The sequence below is a fragment of the Rhinoraja longicauda genome, chromosome 3 (assembly GCF_053455715.1).
Source record: "Rhinoraja longicauda isolate Sanriku21f chromosome 3, sRhiLon1.1, whole genome shotgun sequence".
Classification (NCBI taxonomy): domain Eukaryota; kingdom Metazoa; phylum Chordata; class Chondrichthyes; order Rajiformes; family Arhynchobatidae; genus Rhinoraja; species Rhinoraja longicauda.
The window spans coordinates 96,105,033-96,126,530 of record NC_135955.1 but is presented as its reverse complement, the minus strand read 5'-3'; positions in this window follow the sequence as shown (position 1 = coordinate 96,126,530).

The following is a 21,498-nucleotide window of genomic DNA, read 5'->3' as shown; positions in this document are numbered from 1 at the left end:
GCTTTCTCCCCTCCCCGGTCTCTCTTGGTTACACCCAGAGGTATCTTGTTACAGAGACCAAAGACTCACAGAGTGCTGGGGTAACTCAGCCGGGCCAGGCAGCATCTCTGGGGAACGTGGACAGGCAATGTTCTGGGTCGGGGTCGGGACCCATCTCTGGCTCGAAGGGCCGAATGGCCTCCTCCTGCACCTATTGTCTGTTGTCTATTGTCTATTGTCTAAGACACAATAAGGTGTTGGAGTAACTCAGTGGCTCAGGCAGCTTCTGAAAGGTCACCTGTCCATGTTCAGTCTGAATAGTATAAGAAGATAACTGCAGGTGCTGGTACAAAAATCGAAGGTATTTATTTCACAAAATGCTGGAGTAACTCAGCAGGTCAGGCAGCATCTCGGGAGAGAGAAGGAATGGGTGACGTTTCAGGGTCGAGACCCTTCTTCAGACTGAGGGTCTAAGGTTCATTGTCCCAATTGTTAACTCTGTTTCTCTTTCCACAGATTCTTCAGTCTGACCCGAAACGTCACCCATTCCTTCCCTCAGAAGGCAGTGGAGGCCAATTATCTGAATGCATTCAAGAGAGAGCTAGATAGAGCTCTTAAGGATAGAGGAGTCAGGGGGTATGGGGAGAAGGCAGGAATGGGGTACTGATTGAGAATGATCAGCCATGATCCCATTGAATGGCGGTGCTGGCTCGAAGGACCGAATGGCCTCCTCCTGCACCTATTGTCTATTGTCTATTGTCTACAAAGGGCTGCAGAGTTACTCCAGCACTTTGTCTGTTTTCATTCCAGCATTTTTTTGTGTGTGTCTTCTTTGGGGGTCAATGAATTGTTCCCCATTTTATCATTTCAAGGAGGAATTTAATTGTACGGTCTGGGACACTTGGAAATAAAACACTGTTGACTCTCAGCAATTGCGAATGTGCTTTTAAAATTAATCAGTCAGCAATTTTATTGCGTGAAACAGATGTTTTTAAATCTCTTTCGGAACACACATTATGCAAAAACAAAAATAGGGTCTATTTTTATTGTCTGCTGATTGCCCTCACAACCTGGTTGTTGTTGTTGTTGCTGTTGTCAGCGGTGAGACCTCACAAAGATGGCCGCCTTGGCAACCGGCAGCGGTTCCCGCAGCAACAGCGGGCCGGGTGAGGAGGAGGAGGAGGAGGAGGAGGAGGAGGAGGAGGAGGAGGAGGAGGAGGAGGAGGAGGAGGAGGAGGCCTGAGCTGCCGACGATCATCAGCGCTCACAATGGTAAGTCTGACCAGGGGCCCAGAACTCAGCGGGTCAGAGGCAGCACCAGAGAGGGGAGGGAGTGGACAGCCAACTGTCTGAAGAAGGGACCCGGCCCCAACCCCCCCCCCCCCACCCCACCCCCCCCCTTTGTTTGTCCATTTCCTCCCCCTGGTGCTGCCTTGGCCTGCTGAGTTTCTCCAGCAGGTAGACAGACACAAAATAGAAACATAGAAACATAGAAAATAGGTGCAGCAGTAGGCCATTCGGCCCTTCGAGCCTGTACGCACCGCCATTCAATATGATCATGGCTGATCATCCAACTCAGTATCCCGTACCTGCCTTCTCTCCATACCCCCTGATCCCTTTAGCCACAAGGGCCACATCTAACTCCCTCTTAAATATAGCCAATGAACTGGCCTCAACTACCTTCTGTGGCAGAGAATTCCACAGATTCACCACTCTCTGTGTGAAAAACAACGTTCTCATCTCGGTCCTAAAAGACTTCCCCCTTATCCTTAAACTGTGACCCCTTGTTCTGGACTTCCCCAACATCGGGAGCAATTTCGCTGCATCTAGCCTGTCCAACCCCTTAAGAATTTTGTAAGTTTCTATAAGATGCTGGAGTAACTCAGCGGGTCAGAGGCAGCACCAGGGGGGGAGGGAGTGGACAGTCTGAAGAAGAGACCCAGACCCAGACCCTTGTTTAGGGGGGAAAAAAAATGCAGATGCTGGTTTAAGTCGAAGGTAGACACAAAATGCTGGAGTTACTCAGCGGGTCGGGCAGCACCTCTGGAGAACATGGATAGGCGACGTTTCACAGAGTGCTGGAGTAACTCAGCGGGTCGGGCAGCATCTCTGGAGAACATGGATAGGTGACGTTTCACAGAGTGCTGGAGTAACTCAGCGGGTCGGGCAGCAAACTCAACGTTTTCAGTCTGAAGAAGGGTCTCCACCCGAAACTTCACCCATTCCTTCTATCTCCAGAGATGCTGCCTGACCCGCTGAGTTACTCCAGCACTCTGTGAAACGTCACCTATCCATGTTCTCCAGAGATGCTGCCTGACCCGCTGAGTTACTCCAGCACTCTGTGAAACGTCACCTATCCATGTTCTCCAGTTATAACTCGTACTGCCATTTCACAGTCATACAGTGTTAGAACAACTGCCTTACAGTGCCAGAGACTGGGTTTAATCCTGACTACGGGTGCTGTCTGTATGGAGTTTGTATGTTCTCCCGGTGCATTGGTTTCCTCCCACACTCCAAAGACGTGCAGGTTTGAAAGTTAATTGGTTTAGGTAAAAATTGTAAATTGTCCCTAGTGTGTGTGTGTGTGTGTGTGTGTGTGTGTGTGTGTGTGTGTGTGTAGGATAGTGCTAGTGCATGGAAAACATTGCTCGGTGGGCCGAAGGGCTTGTTTCCACGCTGTATCTTTAAACTGAACTAAATGTGCAGTTTGGTAGGTTAATTAACTTCTGTAAATTATCCCTAGTGTCTAGGATAGAACTAGTGTATGGGTGATTATGGTTGGTGCAGACCTGGTGTGTCGAAGGACCTGTATCTTCAAACTCAACTAAGCATGTTCCCAATGTTGGGGGAGTCCAGAACCAGGGGCCACAGTTTAAGAATAAGGGGTAGGCCATTTAGAACAGAGATGAGGAAAAACTTTTTCAATATTTCATCATACAGTAGGTGGTACGTATTTGGAAGCTGTGGAGGCTGGAACGACGACAACATTTAGAGGACATCTAGGCAGGTACATGATTCGGAAAGATTGGGGAGTATGGTCTGAAAACAGGCTAATGGTTCTTGCCCAGTTATAAAACCTGGCATGGAGGAGTCAGTCCAAAGGGCCTGTTTTCATGCTATATGGCTAGAAGTATGACCACAAAGTATTTTGAATTTGAGTTTAGTTTATTGTCACGTGTACTGAGGTACAGTGAAAAGCTTTTGTTGCGTGCTAACCAGTCAGGGGAAATACGTGATTACAATCGAGCCGTCCACAGTGTACAGATACATGATAAAGCGAATAACATGAATAGCTTTTAGTACAAGATAAAGTCCAGTAAAGTCAGATCAAAGATAGTCCAGGGGCCTCCAGTGAGGTAGATGGTAGCTCAGGACTGCACTCAATAGACAATAGACAATAGACAATAGGTGCAGGAGTAGGCCATTCGGCCCTTCGAGCCAGCACCACCATTCAATGTGATCATGGCTGATCATTTTCAATCAATACCCCGTTCCTGCCTTCTCCTCATACCCCCTGACTCCGCTATCCTTATGACAACCACTCTGGTTGTGGTAGGATAGTTCAGTTGCCTGGTAATAGCTGGGAAGAAACTGTCCCCGAATCTGGAGGTGTGCGTTTTCATACTTCTGTACCTTTTGCCCGATGGGAGAGGGGAGAAGAGGGAGTGACCGGGTAGCGACTCGTCCTTGATTAAGGACCAAGTGGTGCTGTGAGTGTGCGTGCTAGACTGGCCATTGAAGCATTAGGGTTAGATTTGGCCCCTTGTTGGGGCATATTTCTAATAAGCAATTCCCCTCTAATAAATGTTGACATTTCTTAACATCTTCACTCCACCCAGTATCAATGGGATGGTGAACACTGCACAGTGAAAGGAACAGTTAAGTAGATGTTCTCACGTAAAGTGTCCAAATTGTCCACAAGTCAATGGATTGCCATTTGCGGACAGAGCAGAGTTCGATGTAGCCTAACTTTAGCTTTAGTTTAGATAGACACAAAATGCTGGAGTAACTCAGCGGGTCAATAGACAATAGCCAATAGACAATAGGTGCAGGAGTAGGCCATTTGGCCCTTCGAGCCAGCACCGCCATTTAATGTGATCATGGCTGATCAGGCAGCATCCCTGGAGAAAAGGATTAGGTGACATTTCAGGTCGAGACTCTTCTTCAGCTTTAGGTTTAGTTTAGACAATAGACAATAGACAATAGGTGCAGGAGGAGGCCATTCGGCCCTTCGAGCCAGCACCACCATTCAATGTGATCATGGCTGATCATTCTCAATCAGTACCCCTTTCCTGCCTTCTCCCCATACCCCCTGACTCCGCTATCCTTAAGAGCTCTATCTAGCTCTCTCTTGAATGCATTCAGAGAATTGGCCTCCACTGCCTTCTGAGGCATAATTTGCCTTTTCTCCGCCATTTTTTCTTCTTTCCCCCCGGCCCGTTTTCTCCCTTCCATCAACGACCCCCACCCTGGCTTTCCATTTCATTCCTCTTCTCCCCTCATCTGATACTATTTCATCTCCTCTTTACCCTGATCCTTTGACACTTATGCCACCCATCTATTCATCGAATCCCCTTCACCAGTTTCCACCTATCACTTGCCAGGCCTTGTCCCGCCCGCAATCTCTGTTTTCCTACTTTCTCCTCCCTACTACAATTGGTCTGGAGAAGAGTCCCGATCCAAAACGTCAATGAAGTTTGTCTTGGCAGAGAGAAACAGTGAATTGGCCTCCACTGCATTCTGTGAATTCTCTGCCACAGAAGGCAGTGGAGGCCAATTCACTGGATGAATTTAAAAGAGAGTTAGATAGAGCTCTAGGGGCTAGCGGAATCAAGGGATATGGGGAGAAGGCAGGCACGGGTTACTGATTGTGGATGATCAGCCATGATCACAATGAATGGCAGTGCTGTCTCGAAGGGCCAAATGGCCTCCTCCTGCACCTATTTTCTATGTTTCAATTGCCAATTGTCCGTTCCCTCCAGTCTGAAGAAGGGTCTCGACCCGAAACGTCACCCATTCCAGTTTTGATGTGTGTTTGAGTTTCTTGTGTTCATTGACCTTTGGTGCTTGGTTTATTGGAAAGGAGAACTATGATGACAAATCAGAAACGTACAATAAAAGCAGCATATTCACAATACCAAACATATTTGTCATATAAATCACTTTGTTTCAGGTGCCCCTTGAAACGAAGACTTTGTTGTTCCGCGTGAGGGGAGGTATTAAGCTGGCTGGAGGACTTCGCGGAGCAGATGGTGAGTGAATTATACATGGATCTGTAAATTAGACATAGATCTGTGTTTGATTTTAATTTTATTCCACATTGGACTTTGTTTGTATCGGTCTTGAATATAGACTATACTTTTACCATCTCTTGGATAATGTTCAGATTTATTTTTGTTCTGAAGGAAATATAGTTAATTCTAACACAAACTATTCTGGGCAATTATTGGGATAACCTTTTTAAAAATATTTTAATTCAGAGACTGTATTTAAAGAACTGTTGTGGTTTTGAGTAATGTCATTTTGGTACCAAACATCTTCTTAAGCTTCTGTTCAAGTTCCTTTCAAATTTTGTCTTGTTTGCATCTAATCATGTTATCGCTGTTTGTCCAGCAGGTAGACAGAAGGGTCTTGACCCGAAACGTCACCCATCCCTTCTCTCCTGATATGCTGTCTGACCCACTGTGTTACTCCAGCATTTTGTGATACCTTCGATTTGTACCAGTATCTGCAGTTATTTTCCTACACACCTTTAGAAAGGAGATGAGGAGGAAATTATTTAGTCAGAGGGTGGTGAATCCCTGTGTGCAGTTTTGGTCTCCAAATTTGAGGAAGGATATTCTTGCTATTGAGGGCGTGCAACGTAGGTACACTAAGTTAATTCCCGGAATGGCGGGACTGTCGTATGTTGAAAGGCTGGAGCAATTAGGCTTGTATACACTGGAATTTAGAAGGATGAGGGGGGATCTTATTGAAACATATAAGATAATTAGGGGATTGGACACATTAGAGGCAGGAAACATGTTCCCAATGTTGGGGGAGTCCAGAACAAGGGGCCAAAGTTTAAGAATAAGGGGTAGGCCATTTAGAACGGAGATGAGGAAGAACTTTTTCAGTCAGAGAGTGGTGAAGGTGTGGAATTCTCTGCCTCAGAAGGCAGTGGAGGCCAGTTCGTTGGATGCTTTCAAGAGAGAGCTGGATAGAGCTCTTAAGGATAGAGGAGTGAGGGGGTATGGGGAGAAGGCAGGAACGGGGTACTGATTGAGAGTGATCAGCCATGATCGCATTGAATGGCGGTGCTGGCTCGAAGGGCTGAATGGCCTACTCCTGCACCTATTGTCTATTGTCTATTGTCTATTGTCTATTGTCTATTGTCTATTGTCTATTGTCAACACAATAGTCCCCAGCAGACTGGTTGAGAAGCTGCTGGAACTGGGGCTTAGCACCCCTCTGTGTGCCTGGGTCCTGTTGGCGGACCTGTTGGCAAGGATACACGACAGGGGAGACCGAAGTCTGGAAGAGGCGTAGTGGTCGGTGACTCCATAGTCCGAGGGACGGATAGAAGATTCTGTGGCAGCAGGAGGGACTTGAGGATGGTCTGTTGCCTCCCTGGTGCCAGGGTTCAACACATCACAGACCGGCTTCAGAAAATCCTAGCGAGGGAAGGCGATCAACCTGAAGTCGTTGTGCACGTGGGCACGAATGACGTCGGGCGGAAGAGGAAGGAGGTGCTACAGCGGGAGTTTAGAGAGTTGGGAAAAACGCTGAGAAGTAGGACGTCGAAGGTAGTTATCTCTGGACTGCTACCGGTACCTCGTGCTGGTGAGGCCAGGAACAGAGAGATAGAGGGTATGAATTTATGGCTGAGGGACTGGTGCAGAGAGCAGGGATTTAGATTTCTGGACCACTGGGATCTCTTCTGGGCTAGGGGTGACTTGTACAAAAGGGACGGGTTGCATCTTAACAGCAGGGGGACAAACATTCTGGCAGGCAGGTTTGCTAGTGTGACACCTGTGGCTTTAAACTAAGTAGTGGGGGGGAGGGGTTAACAAATTGTGAATATGAAGATGAGGTAAAAGGGAATACAGGAGATATTGCAAAAGACTTTCGGAAGAATGGGAACAGAAGTTCTAGAGCGGAAAAGAAATTAAGGGCAGGGCCAATTGTGAACGATGTGAGAGGGGAGGTAAATACAGAAGTTAAAGTGTTGTACTTAAATGCGCGTAGTATAAAAAATAAAGTGGATGAGCTTGAGGCTCAGTTAGTCATGGGCAAGTATGATGTTGTAGGGATCACTGAGACATGGCTACAAGAGGACCAGGGCTGGGAACTGAATATTCAGGGGTACACAACGTATAGAAAAGACAGACAGGTGGGCAGAGGGGGTGGGGTTGCTCTGATGGTAAGGAATGATATTCATTCCCTTGCAAGGGGTGACATAGAATCAGGAGATGTTGAATCAGTATGGATAGAAATGAGAAATTGTAAGGGTAAAAAGACCCTAATGGGAGTTATCTATAGGCCCCCAAACAGTAGCCTCGACTTAGGGTGCAAGTTAAATCAGGAGATAAAATTGGCGTGTCAAAAATGTAATGCTACGGTGGTTATGGGAGATTTCAACATGCAGGTAGACTGGGAAAATCAGGTTGGAAATGGACCCCAGGAAAGAGAGTTTGTAGAGTGCCTTCGAGATGGATTCTTAGAACAGCTTGTACTGGAGCCTACCAGGGAGAAGGCAATTCTGGATTTAGTGTTGTGTAATGATCCTGATCTGATAAGGGGACTAGAGGTAAAAGAGCCATTAGGAGGCAGTGATCACAACATGATAAGTTTTACTCTGCAAATGGAAAGGCAGAAGGGAAAATCGGAAGTGTCGGTATTACAGTATAGCAAAGGGGATTACAGAGGCATGAGGCGGGAGCTGGCCAAAATTGATTGGAAGGAGGCCCTAGCAGGGAAGACGGTAGAACAGCAATGGCAGGTATTCCTGGGAATAATGCAGAGGTTGCAGGATCAATTTATTCCAAAGAGGTGGAAAGACTCTAAGGGGAGTAAGAGACACCTGTGGCTGACAAGGGAAGTCAGGGACAGCATAAAAATTAAGGAGAGGAAGTATAACATAGCAAAGAAGAGTGGGAAGACAGAGGATTGGGACTCTTTTAAAGAGCAACAAAAGTTAACTAAAAAGGCAATACGAGGAGAAAAGATGAGGTACGAGGGTAAACTAGCCAATAATATAAAGGAGGATAGCAAAAGTTTTTTTAGGTACGTGAAGAGGAAAAAAATAGTCAAGGCAAATGTGGGTCCCTTGAAGACAGAAGCAGGGGAATTTATTATGGGGAACAAAGAAATGGCAGACGAGTTAAACCGTTACTTTGGATCTGTCTTCACTGAGGAAGATACACACAATCTCCCAAATGTTCTAGGGGCTGGAGAACCTAGGGTGATGGAGGAACTGAAGGAAATCCACATTAGGCAGGAAATGGTTTTGGGTAGACTGATGGGACTGAAGGCTGATAAATCCCCAGGGCCTGATGGTCTGCATCCCAGAGTACTTAAGGAGGTGGCTCTAGAAATAGTGGAAGCATTGGAGATCATTTTTCAATGTTCTATAGATTCAGGATCAGTTCCTGTGGATTGGAGGATAGCAAATGTTATCCCACTTTTTAAGAAAGGAGGGAGAGAGAAAACGGGTAATTATAGACCAGTTAGTCTGACATCAGTGGTGGGGAAAATGCTGGAGTCAATTATAAAAGACGAAATTGCTGAGCATTTGGATAGCAGTAACGGGATCGTTCCGAGTCAGCATGGATTTACGAAGGGGAAATCATGCTTGACAAATCTACTGGAATTTTTTGAGGATGTAACTAGGAAAATTGACAAGGGAGAGTCAGTGGATGTGGTGTACCTCGACTTTCAGAAAGCCTTCGACAAGGTCCCACATAGGAGATTAGTGGGCAAAATTAGGGCACATGGTATTGGGGGTAGGGTACTGACATGGATAGAAAATTGGTTAACAGACAGAAAGCAAAGAGTGGGGATAAATGGGTCCCTTTCGGAATGGCAGGTAGTGACCAGTGGGGTACCGCAAGGTTCGGTGCTGGGACCCCAGTTATTTACGATATACATTAATGACTTAGACGGAGGGATTAAAAGTACCATTAGCAAATTTGCAGATGATACTAAGTTGGGGGGTAGTGTGAATTGTGAGGAAGATGCAATAAGGCTGCAGGGTGACCTGGACAGGTTGTGTGAGTGGGCGGATACATGGCAGATGCAGTTTAATGTAGATAAGTGTGAGGTTATTCACTTTGGAAGTAAGAATAGAAAGGCAGATTATTATCTGAATGGTGTCAAGTTAGGAGGAGGGGGAGTTCAACGAGATCTGGGTGTCCTAGTGCATCAGTCAATGAAAGGAAGCATGCAGGTTCAGCAGGCAGTGAAGAAAGCCAATGGAATGTTGGCCTTCGTAACAAGAGGAGTTGAGTATAGGAGCAAAGAGGTCCTTCTACAGTTGTACCGGGCCCTGGTGAGACCACACCTGGAGTACTGTGTGCAGTTTTGGTCTCCAAATTTGAGGAAGGATATTCTTGCTATGGAGGGCGTGCAGCGTAGGTTCACTAGATTAATTCCCGGAATGGCGGGACTGTCGTATGTTGAAAGGCTGGAGCGATTGGGCTTGTATACACTGGAATTTAGAAGGATGAGGGGGGATCTTATTGAAACATATAAGATAATTAGGGGATTGGACACATTAGAGGCAGATAACATGTTCCCAATGTTGGGGGAGTCCAGAACAAGGGGCCACAGTTTGAGAATAAGGGGTAGGCCATTTAGAACGGAGATGAGGAAGAACTTTTTCAGTCAGAGGGTGGTGAAGGTGTGGAATTCTCTGCCTCAGAAGGCAGTGGAGGCCAGTTCGTTGGATGCTTTCAAGAGAGAGCTGGATAGAGCTCTTAAGGATAGCGGAGTGAGGGGGTATGGGGAGAAGGCAGGAACGGGGTACTGATTGATAGTGATCAGCCATGATCGCATTGAATGGCGGTGCTGGCTCGAAGGGCTGAATGGCCTACTCCTGCACCTATTGTCTATTGTCTATTGTCTATTGTCCTGGACTTTCTCACTGCCAGGCCCCAAGTGGTCAGGATGGGGGAACACACATCTAGCTCCCTCACCCTGAACATAGGATCCCCCCAGGGCTGCGTCCTTAGCCCCCTACTGTACTCCCTGTACACACATGACTGTGGGGCCAGGTTCAGCTCAAACTCCATCATCAAGGTTGCTGATAACACTGTGGTGGTGGGCCGGATCTCCAACAACGATGAGAAGGCCTACCGGGAGGAGGTGGCTGATTTGGCACTCTGGTGTCAGGACAATAGCCTCCTCTTGAATGTCACTAAAACAAAGAAGCTGATTGTGGACTTCAGAAGGGCTAAACATCCAAGGACGTACACGCCACTGGAGATAAATGGGTCTACTGTGGATAGGGTGAGCAGTTTTAAATACTTGGGAGTCCGCATCACAGAGGATCTGACGTGGGCAACGCACATTGCCGCACTGGTGGGTAAGGCTAAGCAGCGCCTTTACCACCTTAGACAATTGAGGAAATTCAAAGTGTCTCTGAGGATCCTTCATTGCTTCTACTCTGGGGCTGTAGAGAGCATCCTGTCCGGCAACATTACAGTCTGGTTTGGGAACAGCTCTGCCCAGGACAGGATGGCCCTGCAGAGAGTAGTGCGTTCAGCAGAACGCACCATGGGAACTACACTCGCCCCCCTGCAGGACCTATACATCAGGAGGTGCAGATCCAGAGCCAGCAAGATCATGAGGGACCCCTGCCACCCCAGTAACGGACTGTTCCAGATGCTACGATCAGGCAAACGCCTCCGCTGTCACGCTGTGAAAACGGAGAGGATGAGACGGAGCTTCTTCCCACAGGCCATCAGGACTGTTAACTTTTATAACCCCAGAGACTAAATTTTTGTCGACACTAATAGTAACTTATTAACTTTATTTATATGCTGTAACTGTAATTCTTTTTTGTGCACAACCCGCAGGCATTGCCACTTTCATTTCACTGCACATCGTGTATGTGTATGTGACAAATAAATTTGACTTGACTTGACTTGACTTTCTCCCCCTTACCTCCGATACCTGAACTAATCAAGAATCAATCTATTTCTGCCTTAAAAATATCCACTGACTTGGCCTCCACAACCTTCTGTGGCAAAGAATTCCACAAATTCACCACCCTCTGACTAAATAATTTCCTCCTCATCTCCTTTCTAAAGGTGTGTAGGAAAATAACTGCAGATACTGGTACAAATCGAAGGTATCACAAAATGCTGGAGTAACTCAGCGGGTCAGGCAGCATATCAGGTGAGAAGGAATGGGTGACGATTCGGGTCGAGACTCTTCTTCAGATTGAAGAAGGGTCTCGACCCGAAACGTCACCCATTCCTTCTCTCCTGATATGCTGCCTGACCCACTGTGTTACTCCAGCATTTTGTCATACTTCCTTTCTAAAGGTAGTTTGATTAACAAAGTTAAGAATGGACAATAGGCAATAGACAATAGGTGCAGGAGTAGGCCATTCGGCCCTTCGAGGCAGCACCAGCATTCAATGTGATCATGGCTGATCATTAAGAGCTCCACTATCCTTAAGAGCTCTATCTAGCTCTCTTGAATGCATTCAGAGAATTGGCCTCCACTGCCTTCTAAGGCAGTGAATTCCACAGATTTACAACTCACTGACTGAAAAAGTTTTTCCTCATCTCCGTTCTAAATGGCCTACCACTTATTCTTAAACTGTGGCCCCTGGTTCTGGACTCCTCCAACATTGGGAACATGTTTCCTGCCTCTAACGTGTCCAACCCCTTAATAATCTTATATGTTCCGATAAGATCCCCTCTCATCCTTCTAAATTCAAGTGTATACAAGCCTAGCCGCTCCAGTCTTTCAACATATGACAGTCCCGCCATTCTGGGAATTAACCTAGTAAACCTACGCTGCACGCCCTCAATAGCAAGAATATCCTTCCTCAAATTTGGAGACCAAAACTGCACACAGTACTCCAGGTGCGGTCTCACTAGGGCCCTGTACAACTGCAGAAGGATCTCTTTGCTCCGATACTCAACTCCTCTTGTTATGAAGGCCAACATTCCATTGGCTTTCTTCACTGCCTGCTGTACCTGCATGCTTCCTTTCAGTGACTGATGCACTAGGACACCCAGATCTCGTTGTACGTCCCCTTTTCCTAACTCGACACCATTCAGATAATACTCTGCCTTCCTATTCTTACCACCAAAGTGGATAACCTGACACTTATCCACATTAAACTGCGTCTGCCATGCATCCACGCACTCACACAGCCTGTCCAAGTCACCCTGCAACCTCATAGCATCTTCCTCACAGTTCACACTACCACTATTGGTAATCAATAAATGCTTATCAAGGTAGGTTCTGAGAGGCTAGGGATTCAGATGCGAGTTCAAAAGGGCATAATAAGCCAAGGTTAACAACATAGAACGGTGCAGCAACAGAAACAAGCCCTTCGGCATGCAAAGTCTGTGTCAAGCCAGATGCCAAGACCATCTCTATCTGCCTGCACATGATCCATATCCCTCCATTCACTGCATTTCCATGTGCCTATATAAAAGCATCTTAAATGCCATTATCATGACTGCCTCCAACACCACCTCTGGCACCACATTCCAGGCCCCCACCAGCCTCTGTGCAGTGGAAATAAAATAAGTGAAAAATAAAAAACAAAATAAAAATAGATTTCTTTTAAAGTGAGCCTCTTACATCTGCAAGCTATGTCCTCTGGTATTTGATATAACCTTTCTGGGGAAAAAAGTTCTGACTGTCTACCCTATCTATGTTTAGTTTAGTTTAGTTTAGAGATACAGCGCGGAAACAGGCCCTTCGACCCACCGGGACCGCGCCGACCAGCGATCCCTGCACATTAACACACTAGGGACGATTTTTGCATTTGCCCAGCCAATTAACCCACTAACCTGCACGTCTGTGGAGTGTGGGAGGAAACCGAAGATCTCGGAGAAAACCCACGCAGGTCATGGGGAGAACGTACAAACTCCGTACAGACAGCAGCCTTAGTCGGGTTCGAACCTGGGTCTCCGGCGCTGCATTCGCTGTAAGGCAGCAACTCTACCGCTGCGCCACCATGCCGAAAGTCTCTCATAATTTGATATATTCCTATCAGGATTCTCTGGAACCACTGGCATTCCAGAGATAACATTCCAAGTCTGCCCAACCTCTCCCTGTAGTATTAATTGGCTGGGTAAATGTAAAAATTGTCCCTAGTGGGTGTAGGATAGTGTTAATGTACGGGGATCGCTGGGCGGCGCGGACTTGGTGGGCCGAAAAGGCCTGTTTCCGCGCTGTATATATATGATATGATATGATATGATATGAAATCCAAGCATCCCTGAATTCACTTTGACCCGAGTTCTTTCTTTTTAATATTTTAACCCGCCCCTGACTTGCAGAGATTTTATTTAAATATCGCTTGTTAAATTCCAGTGCAGCAAAGCATCTAGTTTGAGAAGTTGTAGAAACAGGTAACTGTGGATGCTGGTTTACAAGAAAAGGACACAAATTCTGGAGAACGTTAGCGGTTCTGGCAGCATCTCTGGAGAACATGGATAGGCGATGTTTCGGGTCGGGATCTGTCTTCAGGCTCCTGAGGAAAGACACCTAAAACGTCACCTATCCACATTCTCCCGAGTTGCCGACCAACCCGCTGAGTTACTCCAGAGCTTTGTGTCTTATCTGTAGATCTAGAAGATTATATTGCTCCCAAAATAGAATCTGGTGTTTACATAACTATATACAGTACCTTTCACTTGCTGAAGCATATTGGATTTGTGATGTAAGCAATAACTTTATCTATATACTAAAACTCTCGTTTGTTATCTTGTTTGTGACTGAACCTCAGCCAAAACGGTACACGATAGCGCGGCAATTTTAGGCCCACCTTACTCACCATTGTCACTTTAGTGATAATGCAAGTAGTTCTATTGAAATTGGTGTTATATTTTTTAAGTTATTCACATTTTTAAGTTTAAAAGGAGGGGAGAGGGAGGGGAGAGGGAGGGGAGGAGGGAGGGGAGAAGGGGGGAGTGGGGGAGAAGGGAGAGGGGACGTGGGGGTTGAGGAAAGAGGGGAGGGGGGGGAGGACAGGGTGCTGCACCAATGCAGGAGAGGTTTGGGCCCAACGGGTCCGCAGTTGTACAGGGCCCTAGTGAGACCGCACCTGGAGTACTGTGTGCAGTTTTGGTCTCCAAATTTGAGGAAGGATATTCTTGCTATTGAGGGCATGCAGCGTAGGTTTACTAGGTTAATTCCCGGAATGGCGGGACTGTCATATGTCGAAAGACTGGAGCGACTAGGCTTGTATACACTGGAATTTAGAAGGATGAGAGGAGATCTTATCGAAACGTATAAGATTATTAAGGGGTTGGACACGTTAGAGGCAGGAAACATGTTCCCAATGTTGGGGGAGTCCAGAACAAGGGGCCACAGTTTAAGAATAAGGGGTAGGCCATTTAGAACCGAGATGAGGAAAAACGTTTTCAGTCAGAGAGTTGTAAATCTGTGGAATTCTCTGCCTCAGAAGGCAGTGGAGGCCAATTCTCTGAATGCATTCAAGAGAGAGCTAGATAGAGCTCTTAAGGATAGCGGAGTCAGAGGGGTGTGGGGAGAAGGCAGGAACGGGGTACTGATTGAGAATGATCAGCCATGATCACATTGAATGGCGGTGCTGGCTCGAAGGGCCGAATGGCCTCCTCCTGTACCTATTGTCTATTGTCTATTGTCTAGTATTTAATAACACTTTAATGTTTTTTTTTTAACACAGCCCGGACAATCAAATTAACCTTTGTGAACGCCATCAAAGATCTGATTCCTAAGGTGAACTCACAGGCATTCTCCCTAACCAGTCTCGGTAGCTCACTCATAATTTGGCCAAAGACCCATACTTCGACACACCCCATAGAAATGCAAGATGAGACCGAATGTGGAGAGATCTTAAAATTTGTTAGGTGAGTACCACATGAAAACATGCTGATCAGTTGTGCAAATTATAATGTCATAAGTGAAACGAAGCAGAATTAGACCATTCGGCCCATCAAGTCTATTCCGCCAACCAATTACGTCTGATCTATCTCTCCCAACTAACCCCATTCTCCTGCCTTCTCCCCACAGTCACACCCAGCATCATGGGCCAGCCAATAATTAATAGTTCAACAGTACTTTGTTGTCAAGTTCACTCAGACTCAGTAAAATCCTTTGGTTTGCATATAATCCAGTAAAATTAGACTATACATACGTACAACACACCCAAGTACAAGAGTGCAACAGTTGACATAGAGTCATGGAGGACCAGTGGATCGCTCTTCGTCTCGTCTCTACCCTTCGACCTGTCCAGCATGGGAAACCCTAACAGGAGACGAATCTCCTGCTGGCATACCCCCTGACTCCGCTATCCTTAAGAGCTCTATCTAGCTCTCTCTTGAATGCATTCAGAGAATTGGTCTCCACTGCCTTCTGAGGCAGTGGATTCCACAGATTCACAACTCTCTGACTGAAAAAGTTTTTCCTCATCTCCGTTCTAAATGGCCTACCCCTTATTCTTAAACTGGGGCCCCTGGTTCTGGACTCCCCCAACATTGGGAACAGGTTTCCTGCCTCTAACGTGTCCAACCCCTTAATAATCTTATACGTTTCGATAAGATCCCCTCTCATCCTTCTAAATTCCAGTGTATACAAGCCAAGTCGCTCCAGTCTTTCAACATATGACAGTCCCGCCATTCCGGGAATTAACCCAGTTCATCTATCTCCTTGAATCCCATGGGATCTAACCTTCCTGAACAGCCTATCGGCCTACTAAAAGGTAACTTTTTAGTTATCTAAATTTAAAGAATTCAGTGTTCATACCATTATGCTGCAATCTACTCCAGCACCTCTTATCTTTATTTTGTAGCTTGCAGCCTAATGGTATGAACATTGACTTCTCCAATTTTAGGCCACTAGCCGACAAACCCCCATCCTCCCCCTTCATGTCCCACCTGGACTCGCACCCATTTCTCCCCTCCACCTACATTCCTTCCTGCAGAGTCACAGTTCGTAACTCTATATAATTCGCAATTGTTAAAATCCTTTTGTTTCACACCTGGCCATTTTCCATCGCTGGCCATTTTCCACCCGTCAGCCTAACACCCCCTCCCCCGCCACATTTGTCCTGTCCCTCCTATCTTCCAGTTTTCTTCCCCTTCCCCCGTACTCCCCCACTCCCCCAAACAATCTGTTCGAGGACGGGATCCCACTCTGAAACGTCACCTACCCTAAGAGGTCCTTCTGCAGTTGTACAGGGCCCTAGTGAGACCGCACCTGGAGTACTGTGTGCAGTTTTGGTCTCCAAATTTGAGGAAGGATATTCTTGCTATTGAGGGCGTGCAGCGTAGGTTTACTAGGTTAATCCTCGGAATGGCGGGACTGTCATATGTTGAAAGACTGGAGCGGCTAGGCTTGTACACACTGGAATTTATAAGGATGAGAGGGGATCTTATCGAAACGTATAAGATTATTAAGGGGTTGGACATTTTAGAGGCAGGAAACATGTTCCCAATGTTGGGGGAGTCCAGAACAAGGGGTAGGCCATTTAGAACTGAGATGAGGAAAAGCTTTTTCAGTCAGAGAGTTGTGAATCTGTGGAATTCTCTGCCTCAGAAGGCAGTGGAGGCCAATTCTCTGAATGCATTCAAGAGAGAGCTAGATAGAGCTCTTAAGAATAGCAGAATCAGGGGGTATGGGGAGAAGGCAGGAACGGGGTACTGATTGAGAATGATCAGCCATGATCACATTGACTGGCGGTGCTGGCTCGAAGGGCCGAATGGCCTCCTCCTGCACCTATTGTCTATTGTCTATTGTCTATTGTGTTACCCACCTTCTCCAGAGATGCTGCCTGACCCACTAAAGTTACTCCAGCACTTTGTGTCTTTCGTAAAGCAGTAGCAAAGAATAAAGGGACTTGGAGCCTCATTTGCCTTGTGTCTTTTGGTGTGACGAAAGTCATCGAGTCATACAGCATTGAAGAAGGCCCTTCGGCCCAACTTTCCCACACTGGTCAACATGGCCCATCTCCACTAGTCCCGTCTGCCTGCATTTGGCCCATATCCCTTCCACACCTGTCCTATCCATATACCTGTGTAAATGTTTCTTTAAAAAGATGGAGGTTCCATTTGTTCTGGTTCGGTTTTTTATATTTCATATGGGCCAGTATTAATTTGAGGTCATGTGTAGTCATGTTCTACTTGTATATCACCTTACCATATTTCTCTTGTTTTTATCTCAGGGCTGAATTCAATCAGCAGCTTGAAGCTATTTTCAAACAGAGATCTACAAAGGTTGAACCTCAGGTAAATGTGTTTTAATATTCCTAACATTTTATAGGCCTATATTTTAGGTTTTTGTGTTGAGGTGGTCTTGTTTTCGATGATGATGAAAAATGCTTAATGATTTTACAGTAGACAGGCAACTTTTGTTTTTAGTAGTATTATATATTAAGGCCAAGTTACCAAAGTACCACTGTTTAAACTACGGGTTGAAGTTCAGTTCAGTTTAGAGATACATCGCGAACAACCAAGTCCACGCCAACCAACAATCAGGTACACTATCTACATTAGGAACAATCTAGACAATAGACAATAGACAAAGGTGCAGGAGGAGGCCATTCGGCCCTTCGAGCCAGCACTGCCATTCAATGTGATCATGGCTGATCATTCTCAAGCAGTACCCCGTTCCTGCCTTCTCCCCATACCCCCTGACTCCGCTATCCTTAAGAGCTCTATCTAGCTCTCTCTTGAATGCATTCAGAGAATTGGCCTCCACTGCCTTCTGAGGCAGAGAATTCCACAGATTCACAACTCTCTGACTGAAAAAGGGTTTCCTCATCTCAGTTCTAAATGGCCTACCCCTTATTCTTAAACTGTGGCCCCTTGTTCTGGACTCCCCCAACATTGGGAACATGTTTCCTGCCTCTAACGTGTCCAACCCCTTAATAATCTTATACATTTCGATAAGATCTCCTCTCATCCTTCTAAATTCCAGTGTAAACAAACCTAGTCGCTCCAATCTTTCAACATATGATAGTCCCACCATCCCGGGAATTAACCTAGTAAACCTACGCTGCACGCCCTCAATAGCAAGAATGTCCTTCCTCAAATTTGGAGACCAAAACTGCACACAGTACTCCAGGTGCGGTCTCACTAGGGCCCTGTACAACTGCAGAAGGACCTCTTTGCTCCTATCCTCAACTCCTCTTGTTATGAAGGCCAACATTTCATTGGCTTTCTTCACTGCCTGCTGTACCTGCATGCTTCTACAAACTTACCTGTACGTTTTTGGAGTGTTGGATGAAACCGGAGCACCGGGAAAAAAACCAATGCAGTCACCGGGAGAATGTACAAACTCCAGCACTCCAACAATACAGACAGTAGCCGTGGTCAGGACCAAACCCGGATCTCTGGCATGGAAACATAGACAATAGGTGCAGGAGTAGGCCACTCGGCCCTTCGAGCCAGCACCACCATTCAATGTGATCACGGCTGATCATCCCAAAATTAGTACCTCGTTCCTGCCTTCTCCCCATACCCCCTGACTCTGTTTGCCTATCTAACTCTCTCTTGAAAACATCCAGTGAATTGGCCCCCACTGCCGTCTTTGGCAACTGTGAGGCAGCAACTCTACTGCTGCGCCACCGAGCTGCCGACTGGGCTTGTATACGCTGGAATTTAGAAGGATGAGAGGAGATCTTACCGAAACGTATAAGATTATTAAGGGGTTGGACACGTTAGAGGCAGGAAACATGTTCCCGATGTTGGGGGAGTCCAGAACAAGGGGCCGCAGTTTAAGAATAAAGGGTAGGCCATTTAGAACTGAGATGAGGAAAAACTTTTTCAGTCAGAGAGTTGTGAATCTGTGGAATCCTCTGCCTCAGAAGGCAGTGGAGGCAATTCTCTGGATGCATTCAAGAGAGAGCTAGATAGAGCTCTTAAGGATAGCGGAGTCAGGGGGTATGGGGAGAAGGCAGGAACGGGGTACTGATTGAGAATGATCAGCCATGATCACATTGAATGGCGGTGCTGGCTCGAAGGGCCGAATGGCCTACTCATGCACCTATTGTCTATTGTATATTGTCTATTATATATTGTTTATTGCCTATTGTCTAGAATCTATTGTATATTGTAGATTGTCTATTGTCTACTGTATATTGTCTATTGTCTATCGTCTATTGTCTATTGTCTATTGTCTATTGTATATTGTATATTGTCTATTGTCTATTGTCTACTGTATATTGTATATTGTCTATTGTCTATTGTCTACTGTATATTGTATATTGTCTATTGTCTATTGTCTATTGTCTATTGTCTATTGTCTATTGTCTATTGTCTATTGTCTATTGTCTACTGTATATTGTATATTGTCTATTGTCTATTGTCTACTGTATATTGTATATTGTCTATTGTCTACTGTATATTGTCTATTGTCTATCGTCTATTGTCTATTGTCTATTGTATATTGTATATTGTCTATTGTCTATTGTCTACTGTATATTGTATATTGTCTATTGTCTATTGTCTACTGTATATTGTATATTGTCTATTGTCTATTGTATATTGTCTATTGTCTATTGTATATTGTCTATTGTCTATTGTATATTGTATATTGTCTTTTGTCTATTGTCTATTGTCTATTGTCTATTGTCTATTGTCTATTGTCTATTGTCTATTGTCTATTGTATATTGTCTATTGTATATTGTATATTGTATATTGTATATTGTCCATTGTCTGCCCTGAGAGAAAATGCATCAATGGAGGAAGAGGCATTTAGGGGAGAACTTTAGAACTCTGTGTCTGGGCCGGCGATCACCAGTGATGGGAATATTAGGTTTTAGAATGGTGAAGAGAAAGAATTTGATGATGACAATTCTTTATATAGGATTAATGAAGGGAGAAAATTAGAGATTAGTCAACTGTTAAATTTGTTTAACTGGGCGATGGAACACATCCTAATTTGCTTTCTTCTCCTAACGATAATCATAATCATAATCATACTTTATTAGCCAAGTACGTTTTGCAACATACGTGTATTTTGTATGTATCCATCCTTGCAACCTTGAATAACTCTGCATCCTTGCCGAACTGTTTTTTTAACTTTCAGAAAGTCGTAAACCTACACTTTATGTTTGAGTTAGGGAGTCGTCAGGATGCAGGAAACCTGTTTATAGTGCATGACAAGAAATCGATTATTTACTACAATATGATTCTTCCCATTGACGTGGTAGTGTTTGCTCAGCCAGAGAAACCGTGGGGAATGTACGTATTGCCCTGAATTTTAAATGCTTTAAATTTAATTTTCGTGCATTAGCAATGTCGATAAAACATGGATTCTCAACTGAAGAAGGGTCTCGACCCGAAACATCACCCATTCCTTCTCTCCCGAGATGCTGCCTGACCTGCTGAGTTACTCCAGCATTTTGTGAATAAATGAATTCTCAACTGGTGGCTCCACTGCATCCTGAGGTAGAAATTTCAAATCTGGTTGCACGCGTCAGACGCCAGATGCAACATTAAACAAATGCTGAAAGGAACCGCACATGCTGGTTGACACTGAAGATAGGCACAAAATGCTGGAGTAACTCATCGCGTTAGATAGAGCTCTGGGGGCTAGTGAAATCAAGGGATATGGGGAGAAGGCAGGCACGGGTTACTGATTGTGGAGGATCAGCCATGATCACAATGAATGGCGGTGCTGGCTCGAAGGGCCAAATGGACTTCTCCTGCACATATTTCTATGTTTCTATGTTTATGGGTCAGGCAGCATCTATGGAGAAAGGTCTCAGCCCGAATAGTCACCTATTCCATTTCTCCAAGAGATGCTGCCTGACGTGACTCGCTGAGTGAGTCCAGCAATTTGTGTTTTCTCTGCAATAGGTTTGATAAAGGTTTGATGCAGCAGGTGACTTTGAATTGGACAGTATGATCTTCTCGACTGTCTCTGAAGCTGCATTTAAACCATTGAGGGATGCAAGGCAGCATATAACAGGGCGGTCACGGTGACGCAGCGGTAGAGTTGCTGCCTTACAGCGAATGCAGCGCCGGAGACTCAGGTTCGACCCCAACTACGGGCGCCGTCTGTACGGAGTTTGTACGTTCTCCCTGTGACCTGCGTGGGTTTTCTCCGAGATCTTCGGTTTCCTCCCACACTCCAAAGACGTGCAGGTACGTAGGTTAATTGACCGGGTAAAATGTAAAAATTGTCCCTAGTGTGTGTAGGATAGTGTTAGTGTGCGGGGATCGCTGGGCGGCGCGGACTCGGTGGGCCGAAGGGCCTGTTTCCGCGCTGTATCTTTAAAATCTAAAACAAAAATGGAAGTGGCACAAAGAGCCCCAACTAATTGAAATCAATGGGGATTACAGGTGCTCCCTGACTAA